At 39.6% G+C, this 25291-nt stretch overlaps 1 non-coding gene and 2 pseudogenes across 1 annotated transcript; all 3 read right to left on the bottom strand.

Annotated features, from left to right (window-relative positions):
- Positions 1 to 18501: 18501 nt before the first annotated feature.
- LOC136744453 (U5 spliceosomal RNA) lies at positions 18502 to 18616 on the bottom strand. Its single transcript, XR_010815983.1, has one exon. It is a non-coding gene; the product is annotated as a U5 spliceosomal RNA (small nuclear RNA).
- Positions 18617 to 24805: 6189 nt separating this feature from the next.
- Positions 24806 to 24924, bottom strand: LOC136744213 (uncharacterized; annotated as a pseudogene).
- Positions 24925 to 25146: 222 nt separating this feature from the next.
- LOC136744302 (uncharacterized) lies at positions 25147 to 25265 on the bottom strand (annotated as a pseudogene).
- Between the last annotated feature and the right edge of the window lie 26 nt (positions 25266 to 25291).

Genomic DNA, 25291 nt, shown 5'->3' on the forward strand with positions numbered 1-25291 from the left:
GAGCCTTGTTGGACACTGGGGCTGAAATTTGTTTAATGTCTGCCACCACAATGGGCAACCTGAAACAAATTATGGAAACCTCAGACCAACGACTGAAAGTGGAAGCTTGTAGTGTGAACATTACAAGTTACACAGAGACTAAGGCACAGCTCACTCAAAAGGCATTGTTAGAGTTCACCTTTGGGAAGATTAAGTTGGTTCATCCAGTTTATATTTCCAAATTTGAAACAGAGAAGTTGATCATTGGTCAGGATCTATTGAACAGGTTGTGGGCTCAAGTTGAATCACCAAAGCCTGTGGAATTGAATGACAGATATGATACAGCCACCAAGGTACAACTTCCCAATGAGACCATTTTTTGTGCATGTCCCTAAAGGGGGCACCGGCTTACCATGTAAGCCAACCATTCGAACCCAGGTCCCTACCAACTATTATAGACATAGTGAAGGTCAGGTGCCTGAATAACACCTGAATTCCCAGTCACCTCCCTCTGTTAATCAACTTCCACCTATTGGTTACCGTCAGTAACCATACTCAATACTGAGTAATACCAATTGTTTTTTTGTTTTAATGTACTTGTGTTATAATATGTAACCTGTATATGTGCTAGTATAGGATTGTCAATTTGATTGGAATACATTCTGCTTAAATAATGAACTATTAGTTTGTTTTCTTTGATTTCTCGGGGTCATGAATGGTGAAGTCCACTGTTGAATTCTGTTACATAACTTTGAGATAAATGCTTAACATCTTATTTTGTCTTGAAGGGGATAACGCCCTAGTCGACCTCAGTCCCATTCAAGAAAGGGGGTATGTAGCGTTATGTTGGGTGTATTTGGATAAGAGTATTTGGGCTCTGAGCTGAAGCACGGATCTAAAGAAGACCTCTCCCCCCCAAAGTTATCAGATTTCCTTAGCTCATCAGCTTGGAACTGGTTTGCATCAAAGTGACAGTTTTGGGGAGGATGGCACCGAGAAGAGTCCAAATAGTTTGTTATTCTGCTATGAGATGTCTGGAGAAAGGGGCCTGTAGGTGATAAAAACTCTTTGAAGTGGATGAGAGCCGAAATCCCGACATAGAGCTACGAACCCAGGCCAACCGGCATTTCCAAAAGATGGCATGGATTGACATCAGTCATAAATCAAGCCCCCCTCCAATAGGACACTGGGGGCTGAAACCGAAATCCAATCTCAAGAACTCAGGAACCAATCACCTATTGATCTGATAGACTATAAAGGACAAACACGGCCTTTCTTTCTCTCTCTCTCTCACCTGAACCAGTAACTCGCTGCCACAGCTCAACCTGTAGCTCTGTTGCCCGAACCGGAACCAGAAACCAACCAAGTCTTTGCCGGCAACAGAAGAGTTAAACTGGGAGAAGGAGATTGAGCCGTACAAAGAATTCTTTTAAAGGACTTTATTAAATAAAGAACTTTACAGACTGCGCTGCCCGCCTGTGCCCACCTGATCAGTGGAGTTTTACAGCTGGACAAATGACTAAGTCGACTGAATACGAAAGTGTCAGTCATTTAAATAGCTATTTGAGTTTTAAGAAACTTGACCCTTGGAACAAACAGGGCCCTGCTTTCCTCAAAGACTTTGTCTTCAAGTAACTACAGTGGAAACCTGCTTACAAAGAAGATTTTGTGCACAACCTTGGAGCCTTCAAACCAGTGGAAAATCTGTTTGGAAACGACTCTACTTTCGCGAAACCCCAACTTCCAGGTGCATCGACTGAGTGGAAGTTCTTGGACAAAGCCGAACCGGACTGCCTTTGTTCCAAACCACACGGACCTCGTGCCGTGTGCTGTTATCTGAGCCCGAAGCCAGAGAGGCCTCTCTGCGACGAAGTTCAGATAAGTTTAACAGTTTGGAGTTCATGATTCATGACATTTGAGAAATCAATTAGAAATGTTAATCTGTGATTCATAACTCTAGAATGTGTAATATCATTTAGTTTTCTTAAATATAAATGTGTGTTGCATTAAACTGTTTTGTTGATAATTTTAGAAATAAAATCTGTCAACGCCGAGAAATATCTTCTCATTCCTGTTTAACTGTTTAGTCTGAAATTGACACAAGTTAATAGACACCAGATTATAGGTGGCCCTGCCTATCCTTAATCATTGAATAATAATCAGTTAAGGGAAATTGTGGTAACAAGTAATGATAGGATCTTTCTCTCCACCTAAACGTTAATGAGACTGATATATATATATATAACGAGAAGTTACCTGACATAAATACTAACCTGCGTAGTTATTTAATGTCTGACTAATAATACTAACAAGAGACTCACCTTCATCTTACTAACTGGTATTGTAGTCAATGTGTTTATAACCTCTTTTGTTTAACGATTTGTGTTATCATATGCGATCCCATGGTCTTTGATTTGGTCACGGAAGTGATTTGTCTTTGATTTGTTGATATAGAGTTGAATTTTAATTAGTTTTTCCCTTTTGTATAATTAGTGTAGTGCTACATTTAGTCTTTGTTTTGAATAAATTTGACAATTTATATCTTTGGAATTGGTGTCTGTGTCCAATTATTACAGAAATTGAGTTCTACAAGATTCCAGGATTCGTGATAAGGTGATACTATAAATTCACTTCTTTAATTGAAATTTATAAGTGTACCTTACGCTACAGGTGGAACGGGAGCTTCGTGCCCTGGATGTGCATCCCACAAATCTCCATCAACTGCAAGATGCTATCCTATCAATATGGGCCAACATTTCTAAAGAATGCTTTCAGCACCTTGTTGAATCAATGCCACGTAGAATTAAGGCAGTTCTGAAGGCGAAAGGGGGTCAAACACAGTATTAGTATGGTGTTCCTAATAATCCTTTAGGTGAGTGTATATGGAAAAGGAACAATATGTGTACATCTCTGCATATGGTGCCCTAACAGATGTGCAAGTTACATGACAGACAGACACTCACACACACTTTCAAAGACAGACAGACAGACAGACACTCACACACACTTTCACACACTCACTTTCACAGACAGACAGACACAGACACAGACACACTCACTTTCACACAGAGACAGGCACATTTTCACACAGAGACAGACACACAAACACACACAAACAGACACAGACACACATACTTTGACAGACAGACAGACAGACACATGCATATTATGGGTCTTTGTTGGGTAGTGAAATGGGTAGCATCAGTCGCAGTGTGGGTAATGTCAGGGAGCCAATCATAGTCCCCGTTATTTGCATATATTTGCATTCTGGGAAAAGCAACTAAACACGTTTAGTCATGTATTTGTCCATAGTTTACACATGAGATGAACGAGACAGTATGACGTATTGAGCACCTAGGATTCCTCATGTGTATGTGAGGGGCAGAGGAACCGGATCCCAAGTGTGCGACCCAGGTGCTATAGGTTTCAAAGCATGCAGGGGAATAGGCACCCCACCCTGACACTTATATAAGTTTGGATAGGGAGATATAAATAGCAATGGGGAGACTCTTGTACTTGGTGTGGCTCTATCCATATAGTGGGGCCAGCAGGTGCAGCAATAGAAGCTCAGCCTGGGGAGACTGGATTTAGCATTTCCTCTCCATTTTGATAACTATCCATAATCATTTCTGCAAAATACTTCTATGATACCTATGTATGTTTTTTACTTGTACTATATTATACTATCAAGTATCAGTGTACACATACAATGTGACCTGTTACATTAATACAGAGGCCACGGAAGGCCAGATCACTAATAGCCACTGTCCCCTGATATTACACTTTTTTACAATCACTTTGGCACTCATTTCAGAACCTTGATGTCATTTTTCAAAACTCTAGACACTAAACTCACACCCGATGATCAAAATGCACATTTTTCAAAACTCTAACACTTTTTTACAATTGCTTGGATACAATACACATCAACCTCAGATCATTTGTTCATTGAACTAAAATGACACAACTTAACATCAAAGTATTACCATTTCAAAATGCAATTCACACATTACATCTGAGATCACTGTCTATTCATTTCATTACAAAGATCTAACTATCAATTGATACAGCTGCTCAAAATGATAAGTGACTGTTGCATTACTCTTAATGCATAGTTTTATGGAAACTGACAAACAGTATTCCATGTTTCGATCATGAAAGTTTCAGGATAATGAGATCCATTGACACCAATAACCGAGGAGCATGGTTTCTTAGGGTTACCATAGACTTGACTGTGTCTTCTTGTTTGTGAAGGAACAGGACTGCGTTTTCCTGTCTGGGTTCCCGCAGGCTTAAGTGGGTTTGACCTACTATTAGAAAAAAAAAAAAAAAAGGAGCGCTAATTAATTGTTCAATATCTGATACGCCGGTGATAATATAAAATAACGTGTTTATAGTTTATAGAAGTTTATAGTGTTTATGGTAAATGAAGAAAAGTCATTAAGTTATATACAAGTTCTATAAATGCAAACATTGAAAAGCATGTTTGTTGTTATTCCTATATAGGATTTAGTATTATTTGTGTTTTCTTGTTTTTTGCTATGTTTTCTCCCCTGTCGTTTATTGTTATTTTGCGGGCTTGCACGCCTTGGTTGTTGTGTACAAAACGATACATAGAAAATGGGAAAACGTGTTACTGTGTGGGAACAGCTCTAGTAAGACGGGCGACCCGCCACTTAAAGGTACACATGTAAGGTACATGTATGATAACTATGGAGTGAAGCGGTGCGTTTGACTGGACAATAGGTGACAGAAAATTAAGGTTTCCAGAAGATGGGACTTTTGATTCAGATAGACTTGAGCACCTAAAAACGGTTTTGCAAAATAGGAATACAAAGCATTAAGAAATGAGAAACCAAAGCTAGCTATCTTAAAACATTTGTTAGAGAAAAGAAAGAAAAGACAACAGGCATAATTCAATCTGAATGCCCCGAAGACAAATTAAATATATATATATATGTTTTTCAGTATAAATGACAGTCCTCAAGATACTGAAGGAAAATTACTAGATAAGTAATAAATAAGGGTAGTTTGAGACACTGCAGGTCAATATAACATGCCAACCAAAACCATGGTATCTGAATTTACTATGGATATAAATTAATATGTGTCTCTTTGTATGTTTGTACGTTTTCAGTTTGCGCAAGGTAAATGTCCATATTTTGACTTTTTCATGTACTGTATAGTCCAGAATATGACTAAGAGAGTCATAAGTCACAAATAGTTACAGAATGATAGCTAAAAAACGCCAGTTAAATATGTTGTAATAACAGACCTACAAGAAAGTCAGCATTTAACTGTACACAGAATGCTATTGCAAACAGAAATAATAATACAAAATTAAGTTATTTAAATAGGTCTTACGAATACAGAAGTTAAAAGTAACATGTTAGAAATGGAATTAGAGCCAAATTTAGAAATAGGAATCCGAGGCAACCACAAACATTCGGTGAAGGTTTCTTACATATTGATAAATAGATAACCAGATACTCCAGGAAATTAACGATGTGCTCATTTGGAAGCTATGAGTTCCACAATGAAGAGTTTTTAAATCCCTAGTAATAGATCCCTAAATACAATGTGTAGGTAAGAAATTAACTATTGATCAGTTCAATCTGGATTCGGGAACAGTTCTTCTGAACCTGTACTGGTGTAGATTGGACTTCAATAGGAGGAAGTGTCACAATAAAGACATGAGCCGCGCAGGAGGACAGTCTTAGTGCCCACGCAGGTTCTTAGTTGGGGAAATCATTGACTGGACACATTTTTTGAAAATGTGCTTTCCTGAAGTACCTGGACATCATTATTGAGATCAATGAAAAGGCTTATTTTCCAAAGATTAAATACATTCATTAACTACAATAATGTAGTGAAATGTATATAAATAGTAATAATACAAATCGATCAAATATAACTTGCATTTTCTTGTAAGAAATTAGGAATAGGAGAAAGAACAGCTGTTGGGATGCAGTGCGATGTTATCCAAAATTGAAAGCGGTTGAGAAAGGAGAGTTTGTTCTGTGTGAGACAAATGTACTGCCACGAGAGACTCTGATGGTGATTGACTGGAATATGAGGGAAAATAATGAAGTTACTACAGGTATAACTAAAGGTGTAACATAACTAATTTAATGAAACATAGTCATGGCAAGTTATAAAACTGTTTGGAAATAGTCCTTTCACAAACAGAAATACCCTATCAATTAGGAAGAGGGGGGCAGGGGGCAAGGGCCGTATGTGCTCCTCTGCTCCCCCTGTTCGCCTGAGCAGACAAGCAGCCTGAGATGAGAGAGAGAGAGAGAGAGAGAGAGAGAGAGAGAGAGAGAGAGAGAGAAGTCAGAGACAAGGCAGAGACTGTAAGTACGTGTAAGGGTTCATAACTTATTACAAACAGAGCAAGAGTGTAATGAATGGTAATTTACACTGCTTGTATTAATAATGATAATAATATTGATGTTGATACAGACGAATACGTCACATACTAGATGACAACCGCATAAAACTAATAATAATGAAAATAGGAATAATAGGAGTATGGAAATAATTTCAAATTATGGTTTATTGGTAAAAAATGAATTGAGAAACAAAGATTAATAACTGCCATCATTTACCCAACTACTATTAACTATGGTGTTGAAGGAGCTGCTGTAATAGTTATTGTAATGGTCTCAGGTATTTAAGTTAGATAAAAGGACAAAGATAAGCACATTGTTTTGAAACTTTGACAACTCCACACAAAAAGAGTATCTACACTAGGAAGTAAAGCTGATTCAATAAACACAGGAGATATGATGCTGCTGACGACAGCTGAGTGCTGTACTGAAATAATTTGATAAATGAGATAAATTGGAATCAAGATTATTATTATTTTGAATTGTCCCTTTACTAGAAACCTTATAGATTGTGCGAATGTCAACTAATGTGATAGAGATGCCTTTTATAAGGACGATCTCTGATGTTGTGTGAACCACACATTGTGTCTTCAGACTGATTTATTCCACATGGCAGATATGCATATTATGAATCGTGTCCTGAAGGAACCGATGTCTGACCCATATGGAGAAGATGCTGGTGTTCTTGTTGAGACACAGTAGGCCAAGGGCGCGGCTTTAAAGACAGCCTCACAGCAACTTGAACAGACCAATGCTGAGGTCCACTACGCTGAAGTGATGCTTGACTCAGTGGAGAAATAAGTTAAAATACTATAATTAAAGGTTTTCCAGATTATAGGAATCTACAATATATTGTGAAACTGCTCAGATGACGTCCGCAGTAGCACATATTCTTCTATTGATAGTTTAATTTATAATGTACTATTAGTGGAGATGTCACATTATTCAAATGAATAGAATGACAGCCATGAAGTCAGAATCAGTCCATTGCCCTTCACTTAAGATTTGTACAATGTATAATGTTTATAAATCAAAACGCAACAAATATATGTACAATACAGTTTACAAACTGAATTTGTAAAAAAGAATGTTTTGCTGACTTTTGTATTCTCTTTGAAGCAACAAAATGTATGTGTTATGTATGTCGTAACTAGGGTTTGACTTTTATGACCTGGGGCTGGATGAAATTTAATTTGAGATGCACTGTAAAAGCTCCAGGAAATTGCAACTGGCCACTGCACCTTCCATAAGAGAGCTCAAACATTTGCTAATGCATTGGTTGCCTCACAGGCACTCTTTCCCTGGTTTGCCCATGTGGCGCATGGTGTTGGCCACACGGGCAAAGGGGGGATGTGTGCATCAGTCTTTTAAATTGGTTTGCCCCAGGTTTTATAGTAACAGCTTAGCAATATTGTAGAACTTGCCACATTTGTCAAGCTCATAATCCTGCAATATGCAAATAGATTGTGTTCAAAAGCTTAAATGTTGTGGATATGAATATATACTTGTAATAATATATAGGTGTTCTAAATGGGTTGAAGCCTATCCCGTAGGAAGGCTGAAGTAGTAAAAGTAGCAAAAATACAGTTAAGGGATGTTATATGTAGATTTCGCATTCCAGGGAAATTTCCAGTGATAGGAACACTCACTTCACTGGGACAATAGTGCAGGAACTATGCAAAGCCCTGCGAGGTAAACAACATTTTCACTGCCCCATCAGGCTCAGTCAGCTGGAGCAGTGGAGAAACAAAATGGGATATTAAAGAATAAGCTGTCTAATATATGCAAACAAACAGGACTCAAACGTCCAGATCCCCTTCCTATAGTCCTAATGACAATGAAATCGTCAGCAAATTGAGAAATACAGGTCTTTCTCCGTGTGAGATTATTATGGGATGACTTATGAGACTCTCCATCACTCCTCCATTGTCTGTAAGGGAAATGGACATCCACTTGATGGATGATGCTATGTTGTCTTTTTGTATGGGACTAACACGTGCTTTCGAAGCTGTCCATTCACAGATGAAAGCCGCCCAGACTGAACCATCCCAGCAGGTTTACCACCCCTTCCAGCAAGATGACTGTGTATATCAAAGCACACAAGAGAAAGTCCTCCCAACAGCCCAGGTGGACAGGGCCCTACCAGGTGCTCCTGACCACCCACACAGCTGTGAAGTGCCTAGGAACGACGACATGGATCCACTCCTCACACTGCAAACTTGCCAATCGAGGCGATCAGCACAACCCTGGTGGAGAACAGAGGGATAAAGGAATTGTTCTTCCACATCAGATTTGACATTACTGTATGTATGCAGGCCCTTGTAATTGCTTTTCCAATACTGCCAACTGGTTATTGATGATTGATTTCACATTGTGGTACGAGTATCGAGTGAAATGCGTGCTATCCACCTCAACAACACAGCGATAACATGGAGCCGGCAGGTGATCCAGGTCACAATAGAGGTCAAGCAGTGGGAGGAGGAAGACGTGGTGGTCAAAGGTGTAGCGTAAGGTACACTTATAAAATTCAATTAAAGAAGTGAATTTATAGTATCACCTTATCACGAATCCTGGAATCTTGTAGAACTCATTTTCTGTAATAATTGGATGCAGACACCAATTCCAAAGATATAAATTGTCAAATTTATTCAAAAACAAAGACTAAATGTAGCACTACACTAATTATACAAAAGGGAAAAACTAATTAAAATTCAACTCTAGATCAACAAATCAAAGACAAATCACTTCCGTGACCAAATCAAAGACCATGGGATCGCATATGATAACACACAAATCATTAAACAAAAAAGGTTATAAACACATTGACTACAATACCGGTTAGTAAGACGAAGGTGAGTCTCTCATTAGTATTGTTAGTCAGACATTCAATAACTATGCAGGTTAGTATTTATGTCAGGTAACTTCTCGTTATATATATATCAGTCTCATTAACGTTTAGGTGGAGAGAAAGATCCTATCATTACTTGTTACCACAATTTCCCTTAACTGATTATTATTCAATGATTAAGGATAGGCAGGGCCACCTATAATCTGGTGTCTATTAACTTGTGTCAATTTCAGACTAAACAGTTAAACAGGAATGAGAAGATATTTCTCGGCGTTGACAGATTTTATTTCTAAAATTATCAACAAAACAGTTTAATGCAACACACATTTATATTTAAGAAAACTAAATGATATTACACATTCTAGAGTTATGAATCACAGATTAACATTTCTAATTGATTTCTCAAATGTCATGAATCACAAACTCCAAACTGTTAAACTTATGTGAACTTCGTCGCAGAGAGGCCTCTCTGGCTTCGGGCTCAGATAACAGCACACGGCACGAGGTCCGTGTGGTTTGGAACAAAGGCAGTCCGGTTCGGCTTTGTCCAAGAACTTCCACTCAGTCGATGCACCTGGAAGTTGGGGTTTCGCGAATGTAGAGTCTTTTCCAAACAGATTTTCCACTGGTTTGAAGGCTCCAAGGTTGTGCACAAAATCTTCTTTGTAAGCAGGGTTCCACTGTAGTTACTTGAAGACAAAGTCTTTGAGGAAAGCAGGGCCCTGTTCGTTCCAAGGGTCAAGTTTCTTAAGACTCAAATAGCTATTTAAATGACTTTCGTATTCAGTCGACTTAGTCAATTGTCCAGCTGGATGGCTGGGCACAGGCGGGCAGCGCAGTCTGTAAAGTTCTTTATTTAATAAAGTCCTTTAAAAGAATTCTTCGTACGGCTCAATCTCCTTCTCCCAGTTTATCCCTTCTGTTGCTGGTAAAGACTTAGTTGGTTTCTGGTTCCGGTTCTGGCAACAGAGATACAAGTTGAGCTGTGGCAGCGAGTTACTGGTTTAGGTGAGAGAGAGAGAGAGATGCCGTGCGTTACCCTTTATACGCCTGTCAGATCAATAGGTGATTGGTTCTTTAGTTTGTGAGATTGGATTTCGGCTTCAGCCCCCAGTGTCCTATTGGAGGGGGGCTTGATTTATGACTGATGTCAATCCATGCCATCTTTTGGAAATGCCGGTTGGCACGGGTTCGTAGCTCTGTGTCGGGATTTCGGCTCTCGTCCATTTCAAAGAGTTTTTATTTCCTACAGGCCCCCTTCCCCAGACATCTCACAGCAGGGATTCCAAGCTATTTGGCCCATTCTTGGTGCCATCCTCCCAAGACTGTCACTTTGATGTAAACCAGTTCACATGCTGATGAGTTAAGGAAATCTGATAAATTTGGGGGGGAGAGGTCTTCTTTAGATCAGTGCTTCAGCTCAGAGCTAAAATGCTCTTATCAGAATACACCCAACATAACGCTACACTGGTTAATTCTGTTCTGGGAAAACCACAATCCTGCAGGTTTAATAAGTCTCTCTACACATCAGTCCCTGAGTACCTTCAACCAATGGTCATTTTGACCAATTAAGCCCAAGAATTGAGTCAATTAAGTTGTCATGGACTACCCAGTGAAGACGTGAACTCACGACTAGGTCACACTGTGAGCTCACCAGAGCAGACATTACACTGAGCTCACTGTGAGCTCACTTAGCGCTTTTCCAGCGACATGGTGCCGGTGCTGGAGCCGGAGCTGCTGCTCGGCCTGGGATCCAGCTGATCTTTTTTGAACCGGCCCGCTTTTCCACCGGTTTTGACGTCACTGGATGTGGGCGTTCCCAAGCATGGAGTAGAAGTGGAGAAACACAGCAATAGTAATCAGCACCGAGGCGACTGCGTCTTTAAACCCCATTTAACATCACAATCAAACTCATTCCACGTCTATGGCAAATCGTAACCCTAATGTTACAAATGTTCCCTAAACACCTATTTTGCAGGATCAATAAAAAATTATTAGGATTTTTTAAACTTTTACTGACACACATAGTTAATAGCAATGTGTTATAACTTTACCGAAAATAATAATCTGTATATCTTTAATTGTTTAGACGTTATTAAGATATAATGCATCTTTCACATAGGGAACATTTGTAACATGTTAGGAAAAACAAACAAATGATTTGAAAATATTCATAATTACAGCATACAATTTGTCAGGCTTCATAACAATGGTATTTATAACATACTCTGTAAAAATCAAGCAAATAGCATTTGTGGTTCACGAGAAAATATATATATATAATCAAAGCTATCAGACTATAGCAGCCGGTGTATGAAGACACATACGATTATACAGCATTATTTGGCAGCTTCGCAAGACCTAATTTGAAACGTTGTTGGTAAGTTAGATAATTAGTGGGGACCCTCTATTTGCAGTTCTTCCCCTCCATAATTGCTAAAATAAAGTTTTACTGACATTTTATTGACCCTACCACTGCATAGGGCACATCTGTAACATGAACGCTACTGAATGGCACATACATTGAAAACTACGGAGAACTGAGACAAATCCACTTTACACTTCATAAATAATCTTAAAACGTTTCCAACCAAGGCAACACCCACTTGAAATACGTTCATTCTCATTTTTGGTAAACAAAAAGAGAGATTGTTACATATGTTCCCTATGATGCATCTACAGAGAGAGAGAGACAGACAGACACTAACACTCTCTCTCTCTCTCTCTCTCTCTCTCTCTCTCTCAGCTGGGAGTGTGTGGGAGGGGTCTGCAGTGAGCGGGAGTGCTGCTGAGAGCTCTGTCCTTTGGCTGCGTTTTTTTGTTGCTTTACTTTTTTCAGTTTGTTTATTTTGTCTTCTGTTTTCAGTGCTTTTCTTATTGTGGGGGAACAGGGGAGGGGAGGGGGGAGTACCGGTAGTTCTTCCCGGGTCGGGGGGTCGGACCCCCTGAATGCGTCTTTTGAAAAACTGACCCGACGCCATGGAGTCAAGATCGCTCCGGTGCAGTTCTGCCCCCTAGAGCAGTGTGTGTTAGCGGTTGGGGAGGTAGCAGGGTGTGAAAATATCAAGTCTGCTGCCATTGTTATCTTCTTAAAAACCACTGATCTGCTCAATCAGCTAGTGGCTAATGGCACAGTGTTAGACGACACTTTCACCCCGGTGTTGCCGCTCGCTGCTCCTGCCCGGAAGGTAACGCTGTCTAACGTCCCTCCGTTCATCCGCACCGGCTCGGGCAGCTGATGTCCGGCATTAAGAGGGTCCCGCTGGGCTGCAAAGCCCCGCAACTGAAACACGTCGTATCCTTCCGAAGGCAGCTGTATATGATCCTCAATAACATCAATGAGGATCTTAATGTCTCCGAAGTTGGATCTCTCTTGCTGCCACCACCACGAAGATTGCTCTTTAGTAATGTTGGAAAGTCAAAGACAGCAACCGTCAGGGTTCTTGCATATGACGTATTCGTGCTGCACCTCTCTGCAAGGATCCAGGACAGTTTGTCAATGTAAACTCCAGTGCCTGGGAATATTTCCACCTAAAAGACAATGGTAAATAAAAAACAAGTTTATCCCCAAACTATTCTTATATTATGTTAAGTGGAATACATTATCAGTAAGGCTGTGATTTTGTTACAGAAATGTGTTATTAAAGACCACAGTATGTCTCAATTCTAAGTTTATTAATTTACAGACATAATAAAGTCAGTGAATCTGTGACACCCATAATTCAATTACATTCTTATTATCAACTATAACTATGAATATAACTGATAATGTAGCATCATTAGATTGTTTACAACCAATATTTGTTTTCAATATATATATTTTTACCTTGTCTTTGTAATATTGTAGACCAAGAGTGTTATACCTGTTTTGGTGATTCTTTGTCAGATTCAGAACAATTTGCTGTGGGGCTGTCAGAACCACTTGATGGTGACACACTTTTGTCTTCATCGCTGATAAATGTGGCTTTTGTTACAATTTTTTTCAGATTGTCCAAAAGGTCTGGAATCTCTGGAGAAAAAAACCTTAGTATTAAATGATAATCATTTCTAGTAATATATTTAATACAAAGTGAAAACAAAACCATCAATGCCTGCAATTATACTTGAGAGACTTGCTCTATGTTATTGGCAAACTGACCTTTTTGTGGGTCATTAACATTAGCTACGAAAAAAATAAAAGAGATAAAATACAAGAATTACCAGGTCTAATGTAATGCATATAGTCATTAATGTAGGATTATGAAGTTATGTTGAAAAACTTTATTTAATAATCAGTATTATTAAACTATTAGACAGTGCACATTAAGAGTCTGTATTGTGGTTCTAGATTACTTCAGTATGATCAACTATAATACATTACTCTGGAATCTAAATTACTGAAGAATAACATTTATCAAGGTAAGGAATTATTTGCTATAAATAAAAAAACTTACCATCAACCATACGGTTTCGAAGACATTGGTTTTCAATTTTAAGTCTTGTGTTTTCCTTTTCGAGCTGCTTAACGTTTTGCTGTAGCTCAACTTCACTGGACTCTTTAAATGTCTGTAGAATATGACGGGATCTAATTCTTGAAGCTCCATCGGTTTTCTTTCTTATTTTGTGCTGTATTCAGAGAGAAAAAGAGTTTAAAATGAATATATATATATATATATATATATGAAAATGATTTAAAAAACACAATCCTGCAATACATTTATTTAATATTTGCAGTAATTATCTCACCGGTAACTGTGGTTCATCAAGGTCACTATCATCTGAAATTTGAAGTTTTTTGTTTGGTTTAGGTACTGTCTTCATTTTAGGACAGGGCATTTTTGTTAGGTCATTAAGTTTTCTTCTTAGTTCGCCTTCTTTTCCTAAAATAAAAATAAAATAAATAAAACCCTGCATTATGTCCACAGATATTTGGGGATTATATTTATTTGTCATAAAAATACTGTGCTTTGACCATACAAATTAAGATGAACAGCCAACACTGAATCAAAACTGAAGTTAAATTATATCTGGTTTAATTTATTTTGTGATTTGGGGGATTTTATTGTAAAGCACAACACACAATAAATCGTTCTTACAAATGCCAGTCATGTATGACGAGTTTTTAGTGCCCTCACCACCACCTACCATGTTATAAGAGTATGTTAGAAGTACAACACATTAATAACTTAAACATTCATTTCAAATATACTGTGATTGTATACACTCACCTAAAGGATTATTAGGAACACCATACTAATACTGTGTTTGAGCCCCTTTCGCCTTCAGAACTGCCTTAATTCTACGTGGCATTGATTCAACAAGGTGCTGAAAGCATTCTTTAGAAATGTTGGCCCATATTGATAGGATAGCATCTTGCAGTTGATGGAGATTTGTGGGATGCACATCCAGGGCACGAAGCTCCCGTTCCACCACATCCCAAAGATGCTCTATTGGGTTGAGATCTGGTGACTGTGGGGGCCAGTTTAGTACAGTGAACTCATTGTCATGTTCAAGAAACCAATTTGAAATGATTCGACCTTTGTGACATGGTGCATTATCCTGCTGGAAGTAGCCATCAGAGGATGGGTACATGGTGGTCATAAAGAGATGGACATGGTCAGAAACAATGCTCAGGTAGGCCGTGGCATTTAAACGATGCCCAATTGGCACTAAGGGGCCTAAAGTGTGCCAAGAAAACATCCCCCACACCATTACACCACCACCACCAGCCTGCACAGTGGTAACAAGGCATGATGGATGCATGTTCTCATTCTGTTTACGCCAAATTCTGACTCTACCATCTGAATGTCTCAACAGAAATCGAGACTCATCAGACCAGGCAACATTTTTCCAGTCTTCAACTGTCCAATTTTGGTGAGCTTGTGCAAATTGTAGCCTCTTTTTCCTATTTGTAGTGGAGATGAGTGGTACCCGCTGGGGTCTTCTGCTGTTGTAGCCCATCCGCCTCAAGGTTGTACGTGTTGTGGCTTCACAAATGCTTTGCTGCATTCCTCGGTTGTAACGAGTGGTTATTTCAGTCAAAGTTGCTCTTCTATCAGCTTGAATCAGTCGGCCCATTCTCCTCTGACCTCTAGCATCAACAAGGCATTTTCCCCCACAGGACTGCCGCATACTGGATGTTTTTCCCTTTTCACACCATTCTTTGTAAACCCTAGAAATGGTTGTGCGTGAAAATCCCAGTAACTGAGCAGATTGTGAAATACTCAGACCGGCCCGTCTGGCACCAACAACCATGCCACACTCAAAATTGCTTAAATCACCTTTCTTTCCCATTCAGACATTCAGTTTGGAGTTCAGGAGATTGTCTTGACCAGGACCACAGCCCTAAATGCATTGAAGCAACTGCCATGTGATTGGTTGGTTAGATAATTGCATTAATGAGAAATTGAACAGGTGTTCCTAATAATCCTTTAGGTGAGTGTATATCAAATAGCATGTAAAGACTTTAATGTTTTTTTTTTTTAAATAAACATTGTTACCAGTCATAATGATCTGCGCTTCATGGACAGGCCATCCACCTTTTGGAGGTTTGTTCGTGTCTCTCCACTCTGCTCTGAAGTTTCGAGTCGTCTCTTCGTCATCATCAGCAATGCTGAATAAATCAAAATTGCGAAAGCAAGCAGTGGGAATCACGCTGTAAGAGTCTTTGTCGACCCCGCTTTCCCACTTCACCAACGCGTGCATCACCGCCATACTACCTTCACCTTCTCGTCCGTTTTTTCTGCGCCTTTTTCCCCCGACAAGTCACGGCACAAAAAACAGTCCCGCTCTGCATTCTGGTACTTGGCGTTCTTAATAACACCAACAGGGTGTAATCGCATAGACCACTCGAGTATAAAGTACTACATATCCCATCTGTTACAGTTTTTTTTCTTCTTCTGAAACTGCAAGCGCACTACATAAAGTTTGGCAAATGAAGAAATTTGGATGATGAGTTTACAATCTTATAAACAGTATTTAAGTAAACCTAGATATGCTATTCCAAAAAGAACAGCATCGAGATGGAGAAACAGGATACAAAAATAATAATACAATGTTTATACTTTTTGTATTTTAATTACAGTATGTAATTATTGCCTTTTGATTTACATTTACAGAAAAAGAACGGCGGCAAACGTGGACTACCCAACAAGAAGCAACAAAGTTACTAAAATATCAGATTCTCAGGTAAGCTTCATGCAGCCATACATGTATAATTATAAAATCAATCCAAAAAATAGACCTTGTTTACCCTACAACTGATTTGAGTGTTAATTCTATTTAAGATATAAAAAAATATTTTGTTTTCTGAACTAATAATCTGTGAACATTCTATTATCTCTATAATTTTAATTAATACATTTATTTTATTATTGGTGGAACATTATATTTTTCAGCTCAGATGATTTCACGTACCATCAATTTTTCTGTTAATAAATGTGCAAAAACAAATCAGATGGATAGGCCCCTACATATGAACATTAAGTTAAAGGCCTAGAGTGAGTGTTCTTCACTTCCAGTCATGGCGGGCCACAATCCAGCTCTTTGTAACTCATCAACAACCAAAGACCTGGGAAAAGGGTTAAATGGCTTCAGTTAAGCCAATTAGGTAATTAAGTGCTCAACTGGAAAAAAAACAGCAGGCATAGGGGTACTTTAGGACCACAGTCACTGATATAACCTACAATGTTGTTGTAATGAAAATCAGCAGACAGTGGGCCTCCTCCAGGACTAAGGTTGAGAAGCACTGGTCTTGAAGACCACAATAACAATCGACCTCAAGGGCTAGGGATATTCGAGGTGATGCTAAACCAGTCCTGAATGTTTAAATATAATGTTATTTTCTTGTAGTGTGCCGTTGCTGTTAATGCAACCAGTTATATTGAGCCATCAAATACAGAAGCTGACGAAAGACATCAACATGTAAATTTAGTTGTAAATTTAAAGTGTGTGTGAAAAGTATTTTGTATATGGAGATTAACCCATAGTTTCACAGATAAATTGTGGACCAGTGATATTCAGGATCTTCAAAACAAGTCCTGAATGCTCAAACTTAACACTTCTTTTTTTAGAGTGTCGTTGCTGTCAATCCAGCCAGTGATGTGGAGCCATCAGATACAGAAGCTGATGAAAAACAACATGTAAATTTCCTAAATTAATATGGTGCATCAAAATACTTATTTAGCACTTTCAACTGTTTCTTTGTGATTCCTAAAATTACTTTACAGGCTGGGGCTGGGGGAAGACACTGCGCCCGCCTGGAGAAGCCTGTACAAGCCCCCCTCAATAAGAGAGCTGGCAATCTGCAGTGGAGGGTGTTACACACCATTATTGCTGTCAATTCTTTTATTACTGTTCTTAACCCTGCTGTGTCCGACGCCTGCCCATTCTGTGCTCAGAGAGAGACCGTGTTTCACTGTTTCAGCACTTGCTCTCGGTTGTCACCCATTTTTAGTCTTTTAACTCGTCTTTTTACTGATCTTAACCTGATTTTTAACACAAAGGTTTTTATTTTAGGGGCGCGATACACCAGAAGGACCAAACATGTGGACCAGCTGGTAAACTTCTTGCTGGGCCAGGCTAAAATGGCCGTCTATAAGACTAGGAAGAACAGAGTGTGTGGGGAGGGCAGTGAGGATGCAGTGAGAGTGTTTGCCATGCTGGTCAAGTGCAGAGTCAGACTAGAGTTTAACTATTACAGGCTGATGAATGATTTGGAGAGTTTTGAACAGGTCTGGTGTATTAATGATGCCCTTTGTGAATTGTATGACGGGGAGTTGGTTTTTATTATGTAATTCATTTATAGGGTTTAGTATTTGATGGTTGTTTTGTTGTGTGTATTGGGTTGCTTTCTTTAAAAGTGTACAGATCAGTGGCGGAGTTAATGCTTGTTGGGGGGAGACAAACAAAGGGGAACACTATTTTTTATTTATTTATTTATTTTCTTTTGTATGAATTATTGCGTGTTGCAAACAGGCAATGAAGTCTGATAAAAGTCAAAAAGTCTCTCTCTCTCTCACACACACACACACAGCCAGCAAGACACACAGAGCCAGCCAGCTCAGCGATGACATCACAAACATCTCTCTCAGGTGACTCCTATGACATCACAGAGCACGTACATTCCGTTGCTTGCCGTCTGTCAACCACTCAGTCACTGCCAGCCAGACTGGCTGGCTGACTGGATGGTGGGGCTGCTTGCTGCTGCTGCGTACCTTAGCAAGCTTATTTGCTTGACCGGCCTTCCTCCTCCGCCCACATGCCCACCTATGTCCGATCTGCTGTTCACCTGGATCACAGCTCCGCCCCAACAAGGCAGAGCCTCCCAAGAATGGTACAAACTCACCCACGATCCCCTCCACGGAAAGCTATAGCAAAAGGCAAAAGCATTATACGTAATGAATAGGAACCCGAGTCCAAGACGCATCCGACCAGCCATACATATTTGTGTGTATTAAAGATCAAATTTATTACATTTAGATTTTCTGTACTTTATTACATCTTTTTGTGATTTTTAAATGTATTGTTTCTTTTCCTTATATATGTATGTATGTATGTATGTATGTGTGTGTGTGTCTGTGTGAAAGTGTATGTGTTTGTGTGTCTCTGTGTGAAAGTGAGTGTGTGTGTGTCTGTCTCTGTGTTTGTGTGTCTGTCTCTGTGTGAAAGTGAGTGTGTGTGCGTGTGTCTGTCTGTGAAAGTGTGTGTGTGTGTGTGGGTGTGACAGTGTGTATGAGTGTCTGTCTGTCATGTAACTCGCACATCTGTGAGGGCACCATTTTTGCAGAAAGAGATGTACACATTTTGGAGCAACATATGCTGCCATCCAGACATCGTCTTTTCCAGGGACATCCCTGCATTTTTCAGCAGGATAACGCCAAACCACATTCTGCCCAGATTACAAGCGCATGGTTGCGTAGGCAGAAAGTGCGGGTGCTAGCATGGCCTGCCTGCAGTCCTGACCTGTCTCCGAATTGAGAATGTGTGGCGCACTATGAAGTGCAAATTAAGACAACGAAGGCCCTGTGCAGTTGCGCAGCTGAGGAAATGCATAATGGATGAATGGGGGGAAATCCCACTTGCTAAACTTAACCAAGTGGTGTCTTCAGTGCCCAAGTGCTTAATAAGTGTTATTAAAAGAAAAGGTGATGTTACATAGTGGTAAACAGTCGACTGTCCCAACTTTCTTGGTTTCTTTTCACTGCTAATGAGATGCTGTAGAGTGAGTTAGTTATATTGCTTTCAGGAGCTCTAATCGTATTGATGAGTTCATGCAGCATTTGTAATTGAATTTCAAAAAGAAATCCTTGCTGTCTGGCCTGTGTGTATGAGATGTACTCTGTCAATCTTTGGCTAACAACTGAAACATTGGTAGAACAAAAATGGCAACATAAAAAAGAAAAGTACATTTTAAAAGAGCACATTAAATAGGATGAATATACAGTTTTTTACAATCACTTTGTCACTAATTTCAGAACCTTGATGTCATTTTTCAAAACTCTAGACACAAAACTCAAAACGGTCATCACTTGTAACACAGGCTGTCCAATGTTCAAAACATTGCATTGTGCATTCATATCTTTAAAGAAACCTTGCACTTGCAGACTTGTTGGTTCAAATAATTCATTTATCATGAAATACCATAGTAACATTTATTTAGATCACCCACACAGAAGATACCGATAGTTTCACTGTGTAGTTGTTCGTACAATCATTAAATATTGTAGTACAAAATATGTGATACATGTTTCATTATGGTACTACACATAAATACATCACTGTAAAAGGACTAGTAGAGAGAATACTACAGACACAGTGGAATCATTGAACAAAATCTGAAATGTATTGATGCAATACAATCAAATCACACCATAGGTTTCTTTGAAGCCATGCAACAATAATTAGCTACAAAAAAGAACAAAACTACAGTAAAATGTCAACTGCAGTGTTCCTCACCTGGCTTAGTGTAAAACAAAAATTGATTACTGTACTTCTGAATTTCCATCAGCCCTGTGTTCAGGTTCAGGTTCTCACAACCATTTTTCACAAGAGGCATCTTGAAACTGAACATACCTGAACATACTCAGTCATCAGCTGCTTCACTCTGTCTGCATTTCTTTCAAAAGGCACACTATACTCTGTGCTACACATTGGTATGCAGTATACAGTCATTTGACAATTGAGAGTAGCCTAATGTTTAGTGCATGCTGAAGACTTGCCGCTTCTCAGTACGGACATTTCTGATGATTGAGGCCACAGTTGATCCTGAGTTGATTCTGAGGTTTGATTGAATCATTGTAGCTGCCTCAGTCATGGTCATGCCATGATTTACAACATGCTCTACAACTATTTCTCGGATTTCACTGGACACTATTTGCTGTTGCTGCCGCTGTCTGGTCCGTGGCCTTGTCCTCTACCACGTTCCCCCAACACCTCTCAAATGAGGCCCATGGCTGCCTCTCTGGTGAGGCCTAAGCCCTCCTCTATGACGAGGCCCACGACCACCTCTCAGAAGGGGTGCATGTCCCCTTCCATTCCTTTGACCACCACGTCTTCCTCCTCCCACTGCTTGACCTCTATTGTGACCTGGATGACTTGCCGGCTCCATGTTATCACTGTGTTGCTGGGGTGGATAGCACTCATTTCACTCGATACTCGTACCACAATGTGAAATCAATCATCAATAACCAGTTGGCAGTATTGGAAAAGCAATTACAAGGGCCTGCATACATACAGTAATGTCAAATCTGATGTGGAAGAACAATCATCTTCAACCAGGTTGGAGCGTTAGTTGCAATGCCTTTAATACACGCAGCGTGGAGAGGAACAGTGACTCAAGTAGATCCCAAAGTCGCTCTGCCTTCATTTTAACAGTCAGAGCTTTTATACACAAAAATCAAAGAGCTGGTTATAATCAGAAAGTCATTACTATGTTATCTTAAAAGTTAGCTAAGCAGAATTTATATCATTATAGGACAGAGTTCATAGATCAACACATGGATTAGGGAGCAGGCACTTCAATCATACTGTTTGACATTGTCTCCAAGATTCTCATCGTAAATAACAAACAGAAATCAAACTACCTTCTGGCCTGACCTTCTAGCTTGACCTTATCTTTCTTAAGTATACAAGAGAGAAAAACAGGTATTAGAGAAAAAAATTCTAACTTTCCTTCCAAACTGCAAACATGGTGTGGAAAAGTGCTACATGATGATGAATGATGATGAAATATTACATCCATAGATAATGTAGTCCAACTGGTTCATGCTCCTCGTTTATTGATGTCAATGGATCTCATTATCCTGAAACTTTCATGATCGAAACATGGAATATTGTTTGTCAGTTTCCATAAAATTATGCATTAAGAGTAATGCAACAGTCACTTATCATTTTGAGCAGCTGTATCAATTGATAGTTAGATCTTTGTAATGAAATGAATAGACAGTGATCTCAGATGTAATGTGTGAATTGCATTTTGAAATGGTAATACTTTGATGTTAAGTTGTGTCATTTTAGTTCAATGAACAAATGATCTGAGGTTGATGTGTATTGTATCCAAGCAATTGTAAAAAAGTGTTAGAGTTTTGAAAAATGTGCATTTTGATCATCGGGTGTCTAGAGTTTTGAAAAATGACATCAAGGTTCTGAAATGAGTGCCAAAGTGATTGTAAAAAAGTGTAATATCAGGGGACAGTGGCTATTAGTGATCTGGCCTTCCGTGGCCTCTGTATTAATGTAACAGGTCACATTGTATGTGTACACTGATACTTGATAGTATAATATAGTACAAGTAAAAAACATACATAGGTATCATAGAAGTATTTTGCAGAAATGATTATGGATAGTTATCAAAATGGAGAGGAAATGCTAAATCCAGTCTCCCCAGGCTGAGCTTCTATTGCTGCACCTGCTAAGTGGCTGCTGGCCCCACTATATGGATAGAGCCACACCAAGTACAAGAGTCTCCCCATTGCTATTTATATCTCCCTATCCAGTCTTCTATACGTGTCAGGTATACAAGTGTGTGTGTGTGTGTGTGTGTGTGTCTGTCTGTCTGTCTGTCTGTGAAAGTGTGTGTGTGTGTGTGTGTGTGAAAGTGTGTGTGAGTGTCTGTCTGTCTGTCTGTCATGTAACTTGCACATCTGTGAGGGCACCACTAATGCAGAAAGAGATGTACACATATTGTTTATTTTCCATATATATGTATGTATGTATGTATGCATGTCCAATTGCTTTGACAATACAAATGAATTGAATTGAGAGGGAGAGAGAGAGAGTAAGAGAGAGAGAGAGAGAGACAGACAGACAGACAGACAGAGAGACACACACACACACACACACACACACACACAGAGAGCCAGCCAGCCAGCTCAGCGATGACATGACGAGCCTCTCTCAGCTTACTGCTATGACATCACAGAGCACGTACATTCCGTTTAACAAATCGTTAAACAAAAAAGGTTATAAACACATTGACTACAATACCGGTTAGTAAGACGAAGGTGAGTCTCTCGTTAGTATTATTAGTCAGACATTAAATAACTACGCAGGTTAGTATTTATGTCAGGTAACTTCTCGTTATATATATATCAGTCTCATTTACGTTTAGGTGCCGAGAAAGATCCTATTTGTTACCACAATTTCCCTTAACTGATTATTATTCAATGATTAAGGATAGGCAGGGCAACCAATAATCTAATGTCTATTAACTTGTGTCAATTTCAGACTAAACAGTTAAACAGGAATGAGAAGATATTTCTCGGCGTTGACAGATTTTATTTCTAAAATTATCAACAAAACAGTTTAATGCAACTCACATTTATATTTAAGAAAACTAAATGATATTACACATTCTAGAGTTATGAATCACAGATTAACATTTCTAATTGATTTCTCAAATGTCATGAATCACAAACTCCAAACTGTTAAACTTATGTGAACTTCGTCGCAGAGAGGCCTCTCTGGCTTCGGGCTCAGATAACAGCACACGGCACGAGGTCCGTGTGGTTTGGAACAAAGGCAGTCCGGTTCGGCTTTGTCCAAGAACTTCCACTCAGTCGATGCACCTGGAAGTTGGGGTTTCGCGAATGTAGAGTCTTTTCCAAACAGATTTTCCATTGGTTTGAAGGCTCCAAGGTTGTGCACAAAATCTTCTTTGTAAGCAGGGTTCCACCGTAGTTACTTGAAGACAAAGTCTTTGAGGAAAGCAGGGCCCTGTTTGTTCCAAGGGTCAAGTTTCTTAAGACTCAAATAGCTATTTAAGTGACTGACACTTTCGTATTCAGTCGACTTAGTCAATTGTCCAGCTGTAAAACTCCACTGATCAGGTGGGTCTGTGAAGTTATTTATTTAATAAAGTCCTTTAAAATAATTCTTCGCTCAATCTCCTTCTCCCAGTTTAACTCTTCTGTTGCCGGCAAAGACTTGGTTGGTTTCTGATTCCGGTTCTGGCAACAGAGCTACAGGTTGAGCTGTGGCAGCGAGTTTCTGGTTCAGGTGAGAGAGAGAGAGAGAGAAAGACTGTCCGCTGTTCCTTATAGTCTGTCAGATCAGTAGGTGATTGGTCCCTGAGTTCTTGAGATTGGATTTCGGTTTCAGCCCCCAGTGTCCTATTGGAGGGAGGCTTTATTTATGACTGATGTCAATCCATGCCATCTTTTGGAAATGCCGGTTGGCCTGGGTTCGTAGCTCTATGTCGGGATTTCGGCTCTCATCCACTTCAAAGAGTTTTTATCACCTACAGGCCCCTTTCTCCAGACATCTCATAGCAGAATTCCAAACTATTTGGCCTCTTCTCGGTGCCATCCTCCCCAAAACTGTCACTTTGATGCAAACCAGTTCCAAGCTGATGAGCTAAGGAAATCTGATAACTTTGGGGGGGGAGAGGTCTTCTTTAGATCAGTGCTTCAGCTCAGAGCCCAAATGCTCTTATCCAAATACACCCAACATAACGCTACATATGTATGTATGTATGTATATATGTGTAGAAGGAAAATTAGAAATTATTTTCTTACACCTGTTTTTCTCTCTTGTGTACTTAAGAAAGATACGGTCAAGCTAGAAGGTCAGCCCAGAAGATAGTTTGATTTCTGTTTGTTATTTACGATGAGAACCTTGGAGACATTGTCAAACGGTATGACCTACGTGCCTGTTCCCTAAAACCATGTGTTGACCTATGAACTCTGTTCTATAATGATATATGTTCTGCTTAGTTAGCCTTTAAGATAACATAGTAATGACTTTCTAGCATGTATGGATGTATGTATGTATGTATATATATATATATATATGTATGTATGTATGTCCAATTGCTTTGACAATACAAATGAATTGAATTGAGAGGAAGAGAGAGAGAGAGAGAGAGAGAAAGAGAGAGAGAGAGACAGACAGACAGACAGACAGCTCAGCGATGACATCACGAGCCTCTCTCAGCTGACTGTTATGACATCACAGAGCACGTACATTCCGTTGCTTGTCGTCTGTCAACCACTCAGTCACTGCTAGCCAGACTGTCCCTAAGACAAAGTGTACAATACTTCAATTATATCTCCTCCAGACAGATAAAGAGTATTAAGAGCTACGATGAAGTTACCCAGGAGACGTAAAAAGCTTGCATCACCTGGTATTTCCTGGAGGTCACCCATCCAAGTACTAACCAGGCCCTGGCCCGTTCAGCTTCCGAGATCTGACGAGATCGGGCGCGTTCAGGACGGTGTGGCCACAAGCCGAGACGCCTGGCTGCATGATGTCTCTTAAAGGCTGGCGGGTATTGACGGAATTTCCAGAAAAAAAAAAAAAAAAAAAAAAATAGAAAAATGGAGGGAAAAATATCAGTGCAGGAAAGGGTGTTGAAAGTAGCCGGGTACGTGTACAATTCTTCAATTATATCTCCTCCAGACAGAAAGAGAGTATAAAGAGCTATGATGAAGTTACCCAAGTGACGAAAAAAGCTTGCAGCATCTGTTATTTCCAGGAGGTCACCCATCCAAGTATTGACCAGGCCCTGCCCCGTTCAGCTTCCGAGATCTGACGAGATCGGGCGCGTTCAAGACGGTGTGGCCGCAAGCCAAGAGGCCTGGCTGCATGAAGTCTC

The sequence above is a fragment of the Amia ocellicauda genome, unplaced genomic scaffold (genome assembly GCF_036373705.1).
Source record: "Amia ocellicauda isolate fAmiCal2 unplaced genomic scaffold, fAmiCal2.hap1 HAP1_SCAFFOLD_83, whole genome shotgun sequence".
Lineage (NCBI taxonomy): Eukaryota > Metazoa > Chordata > Actinopteri > Amiiformes > Amiidae > Amia > Amia ocellicauda.